Raw genomic sequence first — 14,720 nt, 5'->3', positions numbered from 1 at the left:
TTACATGTTCTCCCCATGTTTGTGTAGGTTAAACAGTCCAAACACATGCGGTACAGGTGAATTGGGTAAACTAAATTGTCTGTAGTGTATGTGTGTTTCCCAATGATGGGTTGCAGCTGGAAGAGCATCCACTGCGTAAAATATATACTGGATAAGTTGACGGTTCATTCCACTGTGGTGAGCCCTGATTAATAAAGGGACTAAGCTGAAAATGAATGAATAAATACTACTATTAATAATAAAACTCTAGGACTTACATCTATGAACTACTAGCAAATCTTCTTGTATTACCGCTATAGTTCCCAAATAAATATTGATAATTTTCAGACAGACGGTCAGAAATATATAGATAGAAAAATATTAATTCATAGTAATCCCATGATTCCAGTTGTGTAAATGTTCTGCAGTAATGAAAATAAATGACAGTAACTTCTGCTTCTATTAAAGGTTTTTCTCCTCCTCCTCTTGTCTGCTGTCTCTCTGCATCTGTCTCTCTGTCATTTCTATTCTCGGAGTATTATTGTGTGTTTGGCATGGGTACAATGCGATATAGATCTCGTTAATTCCTGCCTCGCAGCATCTTTTAAAGCAGCCCATCACTGGCCTCCCATCGCTCATGCCTCATTCTGTTTTATATGCACAAACACTAAATAATTAGACTCCGCCATCGTCAATAAGAACAAAACCAAACCACATCTGTTGAGAGAGAGGCTCAATGTGACAAACAACACGATAGGCTATTGATTTTTGTATGCAGTAATAGTGTAGTGTCAGTCAATACAAACAACATTCTTAAAACATGCATCAAATCATCTTGAGAAGTCCACATTCAGGTCTGGTGAATAATAAAAGAAAATAGGAAGTTCTAAAAATAGCTCAACAAGCACAAATTCTGAAAGAAAACACACTGAGATTGTGAATATTTACAGTTTTATCTGTACGTTTGGAGGCAAGTGCATTTTTGACAATTTATTTATTTATTTATTTATTTATTTATTTATTTATTTATTTATTTATTTATTTATTAATTATTTAATTTTTTTTGGACTTTACTCATTTTATTTGGGCAAACTATGGATCGATCTAGTTCCAAAATAGATTTTAGGTCAAACAGAAGATTTTGTATTTTGATGTCTGAGTTAAATAGAAGCATTTGCACTGTGGTAAATGGTCCTAAAATAATAAAATAAGATAAAATAAAATAAAATAATTGTAAAATGTTATTATTATTATTATTATTATTATTATTATTATCATTGTAATTATTAATATTAATATTTATTATTATTATTATTATTATTATTATTATTATTATTGTTGTTATTAAATGAATAAATAAGTACTTAAATTTATTTAAATTTTACATTTTTATTATTTATGGTTAACATAAAACAATTAAAAAATACAAAAATAAACAAATAAATAATAGAATAGATATTAAAATAAAATTATATGCACTCCAGTAAATGGTCCTGAAATAATATGTATGTATGTATGTATGCATGTATGTATGTATGTTTTAATTTATTCATCTATTCATTTATATCTTTATTATTTATTTTAGAAATAATAAATGTATTATTTTTTTAATAAAATAAAAACACAACATGGTTAATTTATATTACTTTAATACATTTTCTATTGTCTATTTATGTATTTATTTATTTATTTATTTAATATTAATTATTTTTTAAAAATTGAAATAAAATAAAATTGATGAACAAATAAATTATTAAAATAAATAAATAAATAAAAATTATTATTATTATTATTATTATTATTATTATTATTATTATTATTATTACTATTATTATTATTATTATTATTATTATTATTATTATTATAAATACATGTTTTTAGTAATTATTGTTTTAAATAAATAAAAAAACACATAAATAAATAAATAATAGAATAGAAAATAAAATAGAAGTATATGCACTGTTGTAAATGGTCCTGAAATAATAAAATAAAATAAATTAAAATGGACGAATAAATAAATTGTTAAAATACAAAATATTGTTATTATTATTATTATTATTATTATTATTATTATTATTATTACATAAATAAATGAATAAATAAATAAATAAACATTTTATTAATTATTGTTTAATAAAAAATGCATAAATACATAATAGAAAATATATATAATGTTGTATAAGTGTATAAGAATATAGAACATTTTATACTGCATTTCGGCTTTAAAATGAACGCTATAGTATGACGCCATTCCTTTTCGTACTCACCAGCTGACCGCTTACCTCCATATGGACAGCTTTCCCGCTGTTACCAGTTTATCCAGTAGCTTGTTGCGTACATCGGCGGACTTGAGACGCAAAGAGGAGTTGACCGTGACGATGGGGTTCAAGTCTGGTGATGAACAGTCCCAGAAAGCAGGTAAGCAGGGGTTTAGGGAAGAGGGTGGGGGGGACATTGGTCAGTCAGTCAGTCAGTCGACAGCCGCCTCTAGTGGATTTAAGCAAGAACAGCAGGCACAAATGGCACTCGCAAAAAGAAATTTGAGATCTGTAAAAAGCGCACACAGCAACCTCTGGTGGATTCACAAAAACTCCAATAAACATAGCTACTGGGACGTAGTTGGGGCTCTCCAGCAATGTATATAGCGGTACGAGGAGGAGGAGGAGTTTATTTTTCCACCAAAAACTTCAATAAGAAGCAGCACCTTCTCAGTACTTTCTCTTTCCCCACCTAAAGGCACATTGGGCAAGGCAAACTGCACACGAGTCTCCACATTAGCAGAAGAACAATAGTGTATAAGGGAAGAAGGCTGGTAATGAGCTCGGGATCAGCACACGGAGCACACAAAGCCCTTAACAGATGGACAGCAGCAGATGTGCAGTTAGTGGAGTGAAGGAGAACCGGCCCATAAATAAAGCTCAAACCACGAGCCGCTATATTTGATCATGTCACAGATTTGGGGTCGAACTGTCGTGATCGGTGGCACAGACTGTGGCCCGGTCTGAGGACAAAGCTTTTTGATCCGATGCATGATTAATTTTGGGGTTTCTGAGGTGCTGCTTCAGGGCGAAACGAGCTCTTGAAGGAGGTTTGTGGACGATATGAGCCTGCGGGCTGCTGGAGGCTGCGGCCCACTGGAGAATTCACCACCAGAGATGTTTATATACTGTATATACTGGCAAAGCGATGGCAGATTATACTGAAAACAGTTTAGCATGGTTCAACTAAAGTATGTTGATGCACAACTCATTTCAACATTGAGAACGATAAGAAATTATTCTTGAGCAGCAAAAAAGGATATTAGCAACTTATTTTGGGGGGTTCCTGCGGGAGCTCCGGTTTCCCCCACAGTCCAAAGACATGTACTGTAGTTGAATTGGGCAAACACAAATTAGCTGTAGTGTATGAGTGTGTGTGTGTGTGGGTGTGTGTGTGAATGTTAGAGTGAGTAATGGCATTATGATACAGCGCTGACGACAGGAGGGCTTTTCCTGCTGAACGTTTCTGCACTGAATAAACTGAAACACAGTCAGCAGGGGAAACACAAAAAGTGCATGAGGTCTCTGTGATTAAGGTGCTCTTTAAAATGTTAGTAAACAATCATTAAAATGCCATATAACTTAATGACTTTAGAAGTCCCAGCAGACTTTGTTCTGAGAAGAAAAAATATTCATAATAAAAATAACACCTAAAACATGTTGATGACTGAACTGAGCTGAAAGAGCAAATGTACTTATGTTTAGAGTGGATTAGGAAGGATCCATGTAAACTTACAGGAGTTGTCAACCAAAATAAGGAAAATTTGCAGAGGATCACCATCCAAGAAGAAGGTGACACTTTTTTTGGTATAAGATTGGTTGATTGATTGATTGATTTACTTTTTTATTTGTTTGTTTGTTTATTCATTCAATCATGCATTCATTCATTCTTTTAAAAAAGTAACATTATATTTATTTATTTATTTATTTATTTATTTATTTATTTATTTATTTATTTATTTATTTATTTATTTATTTATTTATTTAGTTATGTATTTATTTATTTATTTATTTATTTATTTATTTAATTATAAAAACATGCATGTATGTATGTATGTATGTATGTATGTTTTAATTTATTTATCTATCCATTTATTTCTTCATTATTTATTTTAGAAATAATAAATGTATTATTTTTTTAATAAAATGAAAACATAACATAGTTAATTTATATTATTTTAATAAATATTCTATTGTTTATTTATTTATTATTAATTATTTTTCAAACAATAAAACAAAAAATATTTTTCACTTTTTTGTTATTTATTCATTCATTCATTCATTCATTAAATCAACAATTTATGTATTTTTATTATTTTAATGATGCATGATTAATTCATAAATGTATGTCTTTATTTATGGGTAATTAGTTTTAAATGAAATAAAAATATAAAATGTTATTTAATTGTATTGTATTCATTTATTTATTATTAATTAATTATAATTAATTAATAAAATAAAATAAAACGTTATATTAAATTGTATAATATTTTATTTATTTTTCTATTAATAATTTATTTATTAATTAATATATATATTTTTATTTTTTCAACTGAAACAAAAGCGTAACATTAAATTTGTATTTATTTAATTGTATTTATTCTATTTATTTATTTAAAATTTATTATTTAATTATCAGAATAAAAAACAACATAATACATGTTTTAGTTATTTTATTTTATTATATATATTGTTTCTTTCTTTATTTATTTATTTATTTATAAATAAAGCAAAGTGTAACATTAAATTTATTTATTTTTATTTAAATAATTAATTAACCATTTAATAAAATAAAAAGTCAAATATTACATTTTACTTTTGTTTTATATATTTTTTATTGTTTATTCATTCATTAATTAATTCATTCATTTATTTATTCAATAAATAAATAAAAGCGTAACATTAAATGTATATTTATTTTATTTTTATTATTTATTTATTATTAATTAATTATGTAATGAAATAAAATGTAACATATTAATATTTATATTTCTTTTTTTTATTTGTCTATTATTCATTCATTCATTCATTCATTCATTCATTCATTCATTCATTCATTTACTCTCATTCCAAAAATAAAAGTGGTCCAAACATGCTCAAACATAATGTTCATATGGAACCTAACAACTCATAATGTGGTTAAGTATTTAACTGACGATTTATTTTATTTTTCCTTTAATTCTTTTCTTTCCTTTTCTTTCTTTTTTGTGGCAAATTACAGCTTATGACAAAAGGGGGCTCATTTTACTTCTCACAAGAAATGTAATGTAGAGTGACTACAGTATAATCATCTCTTAATATTTGATTAGCAGCCATTCTTCTGCAAAAACAGCTGACCTTCTCCGAGCATCAACATAATACAGTTGTTTGAATAAAGGATAAATTATGATTGTTTTCCTCTGCAGAAATCAGTATTAGCCATTACTGTATATTAGCCCATATTCTGGTCATCACATCCTTCCCAAACCTGCTAATATTACACATCAATATAAAGCAGTTTATTTGTGTGAAATGTAAACTTGAGTATACCAATTTGTTTAGCCAACACTGAACTGACAGTTTCTTTATTGTAAGTTGACAGGCGATTACTTGATGATATAGGAACTGTCTCTGAAACACTAGATATGTTCTGTTTAGCAAGAGTCTTCTTTGGGGTAAACATGTCAGTAATGTGTGTTATAGTGCATTGTCTTGATGTAGAACATGACAGCAGTTCATTAACGATGCAGCACACACACATACTTGACTTTTCTGCATTTATTAGTGCTGCCAAATGATTAATTGTGATTAAGATAGAAGTTTACATTTATATAATGTATACTGTGTATATTTATGTATATACTGTATCCCTCCTCCTTCATCTTACCCTAGACATGCTTAATAACGTTCATATCTGGTGACTGGGCTGGCCAATCTTGGAGCACCTTGACCTGCTTTTAGGAGCTTTGATGTGGAGGCTGAAGTATGACAAGGAGCGCTATCGTGCTGAAGAATTTGCCCTCTCCTGTGGATTGTAATGTAATGGGAAGCACAAATGTCTTGATACCTCAGGCTGTTGATGGATTTCTAATCTTGGGTCCTTCTCGAATCTTGACCTTCTGCCACTTTTCCAAATGATCGACTAGAAGTCAAGTTATTATTTGTTGCTCTTACAACTGTGATTGACTTTTTTGGGTAGTGTATGTATAATATAACATTATAACAAATAACATTTTCTCAAATATATGCATGTGTGTATATGCACACAGTACACACACATATATTATGTAAATAAATACATGCAGTGTAGTCATGCATTTATATATTTATGTATTTATTTATTTATTCATTCATCTATTCATTTATTTATTTATTATGTATTTTAAAATAGAATAAATTTTATAAATTTTAAATACATTTATTATTTTTTTATAAAATAAAAACGTAATATGTTAATAATTATAATAATATAATAATTTTCTATTATGTATTTATTTCATTATTTATTTATTTTTATTTATTTATTATTAATAATTTTTTTTAATAAAATAAAAAGTAGCATACAATTTTATATTTATTTGATAAAATTTTCTGTTACTAACTTATTTATTCTTTGTTTGATTTATTCATTCATTCATTCATTAAATAATTTATTCATGTATTTTTTATTCATATAATCATTCATGATTAGTTAATTTATTTATTTATGTGTGTATTCAATTATTTATTTTTAATTATTCTAAATAAAATAAAAATATAACTTTTAATTTATTTATTTTATTTCATTTATTATTTATTATTAATTAATTATTTAATAAAATAAAAAGTAATATGTAAAATTTTAGATTTATTTTATTTAAAGTTTTATTCATTTATTTATTAATTCACTCATTTATTTATATTTTTAAATAAATAAAAACATGCAATGAAATGTATATTTATTTTATTTTTATTATTTATTATTATTGAATTATTTCTTAGAATAAAATGTAACAGAACATTTTACTGAATGTTACCCCAAACCATGATTTTTCCTTGACCAAACTTGACTGATTTCTATCATAATCCTGGGTCCATGTGGATTCCAGATCTTCTGCAGTATTTGTGATGATTGGGATGCAGTTCAACTAATGATTCATCAGAATAATCGACCTTCTGCCACTTTTCCAAATGATCAAATAGAAGTCAAGTTATTATGTGTTGCTCTTACAACTAGCATTGACTTTTTTGGGTAGTGTACATATAACATTATAACATATAACATTTTCTCAAATATATGCACAAAATATACACAGACATATTTTGTAAATATTCACTTTTTTTAATGTGATTAACCACACTTAATTGTTTGACAGCGCTAGTATTCATTTGTTCTCACTGGAACTGCTTTTTGTCTATTCATATTTGGCTTTTATGAGCTTCACAAACCATTTAATACTTAATTTTATTTATTGTAGGTGTAAAGAGTATATGTATTATTAGAGTAGTGGTGGTTAAACAGAGCAAGAGAAGTGCTCCAAAAAGATCTCAACGGAGCCTGTTGTGAATTTACCACAAGTATAAATGAGATTTGTGAGTTGCAACAAATCATCAGACACTTTTATTCTTTGGAAACTGCTGCTTTCTTTCTTTTTGTGCTTCATAGAATGAAAATAATAGAGGGTTGGTGTGACATTTGTTGTTATAAAACTTTTATTTTTTAGTCAATCATCCTTATATATGAAAAAAAAAAAAAAAGATTTTAAACAATGTCGGCAGACTTGTTTACGACTCCAGAATACGGCATGAAAAGTAGAGGACTTTTAACTTGTAACACATGTAATGAGGAGATGCAGGTGTGAGTAGCCATTTTAATTGAATGTAGAAACCAGTGAGGAATATTTGGGACCTGCAGGCCACTCTGTATTTAAAATAACAGTTCATAACTGAGCAAAATGGCATGGCTTACAACTTTTCACTGTGGGTTTAGGGTCTGTTTTGGGGATGGATTCACTTTGGATGCAAACTAAGATAAGGTAAGACATGGTTTGTTTATGGGATTAGATGTCCAAGTTTCGTGTTCGCATCAATTTAAATTTACAAAGGATTACAGTGGTTTGTGTACTCTTATATTGTAAATCAATTCTGTAGGAAATATCAAAAGATTGGTAAAACTAAAGTCACATTGAGATTTAGTAATTAATTACTTAATTAAAATAATTCACATTATATTAAATTCTAAATGTGCATACACATAGTAAATGCATATAGTAATAAAAAAGTATATATATATATATATATATATATATATATATATATATATATATATATATATATATATATATATATATATATAATCAAGTTACTAGTAGGTAAATAGATAAATGTAATAAATACATAAAATATATTAAATAAATAAATAGCACTTATTTATAAATAATAACATATACTTATAAATATAAATAATAGAAATAAATTAAATAAATAATAACATGTATTTATAAATAAATGAATAAATGTAAAATATATTAATTAAATAAATAATAAAACATATTTATAAATAAATAAAATATATTAATTAAATGATAAATAACATGCATTTAAAAATAAATAAATAAAACATATTAAATAAATTAAAACATGTATTTATAAATAAATAAAAAAATAAATATAAACTTGTATTTATAAATTAATAAATGAAATAAATAAATGATAAAATGTATTTGTGAATTATTTAATAAAATATAATAAATAAATAATAACATGTATTTATACATTATTAAATAAAATATAATAAATAAATAATAAAATGTGTTTATAAATAAATACAATATATTAAATAAATAAATAATAACATATTTGTAAGTAAAAAAAATAAATGAATAAATAAATGTAACATTTGTAAATAAATAAATAAATTATATAAATTAAATACAGAAATAAATATATTGATAAATGAATACCATATATTTATAAATAAATAAAGTCGTATTGCACTTGTATTGTTTTGATGCTTGAGAAACTCTTTTCGTCTTTGGCTCATTGTTATATTTTGCATTGTGCTCTGAAGGAGCCGTGATTGATTGCTCTGAACCTGCCTCGGTGTGTTTTGTCTGGTCTGTTTCCCCTTGCATGCATGACTTTGTTGTTTGTTATTTGCATCCCATTTTACTGTGATAATGTCGCTCATTTTGACCCTGTATTCAGACATCAAACTACTGTCATCTGCTTAATCGTCCCATAGATGTGTAGAAAACAGCCTTGAATTATACAATCATTCCATCTCATTCCACTTGAGCTGTTCAGGAAACGTTAGATTGAAGCCTGACCCGACTACACAAAGCCAAGGGACCACGATTTCCAGATCAGGTTATATAACATCACAATATTCGCTCTATATGATTTACAATGATGTTCCACGTTGTCTGTGATCGTGGGCTGTTTGACTGAATGAATAAATTAACTGTTGCATTGCTCTAATAAACATAATCATGTTCGATTAGTACACTACCAGGCAAAAGTCTTGTTTTCTATCCAGGTTAGGAACAACAAATATTAACTTGACTTCTAGTTGATCATTTGGCATCAGAAGTGGCTCATATGAAAGGCAAAGACCTCTATATTATGCTAGTTTGACCAAAATAAAACATGATCATGCCTTGATTTTTAATGATTTAAATAGGACAGTAAGGTCTGAATTTGCTTAGACAAAAGTCTTGTCACTTAACAAAGATAATGTCCAGTACAGAATATAAAGTCCTGCTGCAATGGAGACAGAATGAATATTGTGTCTGACTCCATCATGAGCTTGGAGGACTGCATCTATACATCTCTGCAATGACTTAAATCACTGATTAATCAGCCAATCAGGGGCGGACTGGGGCTAAAAATCAGCCCTGGCACTGTAGCCACACCAGCCCAGATTACCACACCGGCACAGCCCCATGCACGGACACGCACATTTACTACTTATATTGGTGTACAGATGGTGAGGTAATATAATTAGTACCATATGTAATAGATATTTAAACATTTAATGTATATGACTGGAACAAAAACAACCAGTTTATAACAAATTTACACATGCAATCATTTCATTCATTCATTATCTTTTCAGCTTAGTCCTTTTATTAATCTGGGATCGCCACAGCGGAATGAACCGCCAACTTATCCAGCTTATGTTTTACGTAGCGGATGCCCTCCAAGCTGCAACCCACTGTGAAACCCCTATATACACACACATTCACATACTGTACATGCACTACGGACAATTAAGCCTGCCCAATTCACCTACAGCACGTGTTTGGACTTGCGAGGGAAACCAGGAGGAAACCCACACGAGCACGCAAACTCCACACAGAAACACCAACTAACCCAGCCGAGGCTCGAAATAGTGACCTTCTTGCGCCCCTGCGCTGCCCCCTTTCGAGACTATTTCAGCTAATTTTATGCATTTGGCAGCGTTTGATTTTAGACAGCTTTTTTTATTTATTTTTTGCTTTCTCTGAGCTTTTTTAGCACCGCCTTTCCTTTTTTAGGGTCCATCTCTGACAAGTAGACAGGGCAGCTTGTGTTGCACTTACTGTTTGTTTGACATCCTTGCCAGATTTTAATTACGTCTGCGTAACCTCTAAGTGGGTCGGCCCATCTCGAAACCAGCCAGTCATTGATTGGGCCAATGCTTAACATTTATTATCATCATTACTATCATCATCATCATTATCATAATAACCACATCTTGCAAGAGATAAAAACTGCCTGCATGTAAAAACAATACATATAAAATAAAAATAAATGAAAAAATAGCTAACCGGCCCACATTTAAAAAATGGTCAGGCCCTTGCAAGATGGCCAGTCCGCCCCTGCAGCCAATAGACATGCGCTAGGTGAATAGAGTAATCTAAATTGGCCGTTGTGAATGAGTGTATGGGTGTTTTCCCAATATTGGGTTGCAGCTGGAAGGGCATCTGCTGTGTAAAACACAATCATGAGGGGGGTCTCTCCACATCACCACCAGTGTGCAGCATCCACTTGGATGATACGACGGCTGCCACAGGACAAAGGCGCCAGTTCGCTCACCACACACCAGCTATTGGTGGAGTGGAGAGACGGTGATAGAGCCAATTCGGTGGATCTCAGGACCTCGGTTTAACGTCTCATCCGAAAGATGGCGCCCACTGACAGTGTAGTGTCCCCTTCACTTATACTGAGGCATTAGGACTCACGCAGACCACAGGTTGAGCGCCCCCTGCTGGCCTCACTAACACCACTTCCAACAGCAACCTAGTGTTCCCATGTGGTCTCCCATCCAGGTACTGACCAGGCTCAGCCCTGCTTAGCTTCAGTGAGTAACCGGTCTGGTGCTGGATAAGTTGGTGGTTCATTCTGCTGTGGCAAGCCCTGATTAATAAATAAAACTAAGCAGATGAATGAATTTTTATTTTATTTTATCCAACTTTGGGTAAACTATATATTAAATCATACAGCAAAAATTGACATACCACATATCGATCACGGTTCATCCCAGTTCTTATATTTGTACATTACACATTTTACCCAAACTCATGCTGAACCAACTTTGTTTAACTGTAGTTTCATAACTTGTACATCTTTATAACATTCAGAGACTAATTAAGACCGTATTAATGAATCTCTTTGTGCGATCCATACATTGGTAAAGGATGTGTGAGGAAAACTCTGCCAGCAGCTGTTCAGCAGAAACGCTGCATTATTTTTAAGCCTCAGAGTCTGAGCATCATCTCAGGCTTTAAAATAATAAAAATATGGTTCACCATCTGGCTTTAATCAAACTTGAGACCTCCTCGGAAACACCTTGCCCCTGACGATTTTTATTAAACATATTCAGCCCAGCGTCCCGGAGTGGTTTACAGTAGAGGTAATGAGGCCAATCTGCTGGTGTGACGCACATCATATCATCACTCCACAGGAAGTGACCTCGTGCAGATGTTTCTGTGTCAGGACTGTGGGATTATATAAATGACGTTCCACATACCTGTAACAGCAGCAGCAGAATACATGATATTGAATGTCAATAATCTCGGCATACTGTAATAGACAACTCATTAGTTTCCTTATGTGCTATTGGGAAACACATGTAGAGTCATGGCAGAACTGTATGTATGTATCTATCTATCTATCTATCTATCTATCTATCTATCTATCTATCTATCTATCTATCTATCTATCTATCTATCTATCTATCTATCTATCTATCTATCTATCTATCTATCTATCTATCTATCTATCTATCTATCTATCTTCCTTTCTTTTATTGCCATCCATCTCTCTATCCATCCATCCATCAATCTTTCCTTCATCTTTTTCAAACCATACATTCATCTATCCTTCCTTACTTCCACTTTATCAGTCCATCAATCCTTCCTTCCTTTCTTTCTTTCTTTCTTTCTTTCTTTCTTTCTTTCTTTCTTTCTTTCTTTCTTTCTTTCTTTCTTTCTTTCTTTCTTCCTCTTTTTCCGTTCACCCATCCATCAATTACTCCTACTTTTTCATCCATTCATTATTCAATCCTTCCTTCCTCTTTAAGTCCATCAATCCTTTCATCCTTCCTCTTTGTTCATCCATCAATTCTCCCTTCTTTCCTTTCTTCCTTTTTTCTGTCCATCTATCAATCCTTCCTTCCTTGCTCTTTATCCATCAATCCTTCCTTCCTTCCTTCCTTTCTTCCTTCCTTCCTTTTTTCCGACTATCTATTAATCCTTCCTTCCTTTCATTTTTTAGCTATTTATCGATCCTTCCTTTCCACCCTTCTCCCTTCCTTTATTTTTTCCTACTATCAATCCTTCCTTTACATCCATCCATCCATCTATCCTTCCTTTCTTTCTTCCTTCCTTTCTTCCTTTTTATGTATCCATCCTTCCATCCATCAATTCATCCATTCTTTCTTCATTCCTTTCTTCTGTCCTTCGGTCTTTTTTCATCCATACATTAATCCCTCCATATTTTATTCTTCTTTATTCATCCATCCATCCTTCCTTTGTTCCTTCCTTCCTCTTTTCCATCCATCTTTTCTTTATTCATCTTTCTCCGTTCATCGATCAATCCTATATTCCTTCCTCTTTATTTATCCTCCATCAATACTTCCTTTCCCTTTTTCCATCCATTCATCCTTCCTTCCTTCCTTCCTTGTTCATCCATAAATCCTCCCTTACGTTTTTTGGTCTTTTTAGGTTCACCCATAAATCCTTCCTTCATTCCTTCATCTTTCTATCTGCACATCCATCCATCCATCATTTTATCCTTTCTTGTTTCCTTCATTTCTCTTTTTCCATCCACAAATCCTTCCTTCCTTCCTCTTTTTCCATCCATCAATCATTACTTCCTCCATTTTCTCTTTTTCCATCCATCAATCCTTTCTTCCCTGCTTTCTTCCTGTTTTCATCCATCCATAAATCCTTCCTTCTTTTCTTGCATCCTTCCTATTTTTCCATCCATCCATAAATCCTTTCTTCATTCCTTCCTCTTTTTCTATCCATCCATCTATACATAAATTCTTCTTTCCTTTTTTCCATCAATTCTTCCTTCCTTCATTCCTTCCTTTTTTATCCATCCATCCATTCATCCATCCATCCTTCCTTCTTCCTCTTTTTTCATCCAGCCATCCATCCATCAAAATTTCCTTCCTTGCTTCCTTCCTTTTTTCCATTCATCTAACCATCCATCTTTCCTTCCTTCCTTTTTTCCATCCTTCCTTACTTCCTTCTTTCCATCAATCCATCACCCATCCATCCATCAATATTTCCTTCCTTTCTTGCTTCCTTCCTTTTTTCCATCCATCCTTCCTTCCTCTCATGCATCCTTCCTGTTTTTCCATCCACCCACCCACTCTTCCATCCATCCATCCATCCATCCATCCATCCATCGATCCATCCATCCATCCTTTCTCTCTTTGTCTGTCTGTCCATTGATTTGTTTTTCCTCATTTTTGTCCCTTCCTTCCTTCCTTTCTATCTTCCTTCCTTCCTTGCTCTCTCTTTTTCCATCCACTCCATTGGTCTATTTAGGTTATATTCTAAAATAAGTCATGTATCCTTACTAATCTACACATTTATAAGTCTATTCATTCATATATTTGACTCAATATGCAATTTAAATGCTTCATTTTTCTGTCCCTGTAGATAATAGACAGCACTCTTATTTTAACTAATATAACTCTTTAATAAAATAGTTTTGTTTAAATGCACCAATTGTCCATATTCACTGAGAAATAGATAAAAAAATAAGCCTTTTGCAGAACACTGTCCTTTAATAATGTTGTTCTTTCTTCTTTTTCGTCAAGATCAGTAAATAAGTGCAGTTACAGTAAGGCACACAGTAGTGGTAAAGCGTGCCAGGTTATAAACCGTATTTGGCACAGACGCTACACATATGGTGAGGGTGGTATCTGTGCCAGTCTTTCAACCTCATGAACACTTGCAATACAAAGCTGAATTTGTTTCTCTGTTATATTTATTACCCACTGTACTGTATTTGTCAAAGAACACTTAATGCATCAGTTTATCACGGTAAACACTCAGTGAATGGTGGCAGGGTGGCTTAATGGTTAGAATTTTCACCTCCCAGCAAGAAGGTCACTGGTTCGAGTCCCTACTGGGCCAGTTGGCTTTTCTGTGTGGAGTTTGCATGTTCTCCCCATGTTGGTGTGGGTTTCCTCTGGGTGCTCCGGTTTCCCCAACAGTCCAAACACATGCAGTATAGATGAATTGG

The 14,720-nt window shown here is 31.3% G+C and overlaps 1 protein-coding gene across 2 annotated transcripts in view; it reads left to right on the top strand.

The window, feature by feature from the left end:
• Positions 1-14,720, top strand: part of LOC147846650 (uncharacterized) — a 194,809-nt gene that overhangs the window by 125,121 nt on the left and 54,968 nt on the right. Inside the window, exon 6 of one of the 2 annotated variants that reach the window (XR_015476104.1) lies at positions 2,250-3,664. The exons of the other annotated variant lie outside the window; for it this stretch is intronic. The gene's annotated coding sequence lies outside the window, so the exon portion shown is untranslated. Of the gene's footprint in view, positions 1-2,249; positions 3,665-14,720 lie in introns of those variants that run through there. 2 annotated transcript variants of the gene reach the window in all.

The sequence above is a fragment of the Danio rerio genome, chromosome 1, assembly GCF_052040795.2.
Source record: "Danio rerio strain M-AB ecotype USA chromosome 1, GRCz13ab, whole genome shotgun sequence".
NCBI classification, from domain to species: domain Eukaryota; kingdom Metazoa; phylum Chordata; class Actinopteri; order Cypriniformes; family Danionidae; genus Danio; species Danio rerio.
The sequence above is the reverse complement of the archived record's forward strand: the minus strand, read 5'-3'. Positions and strand labels throughout refer to the sequence as shown.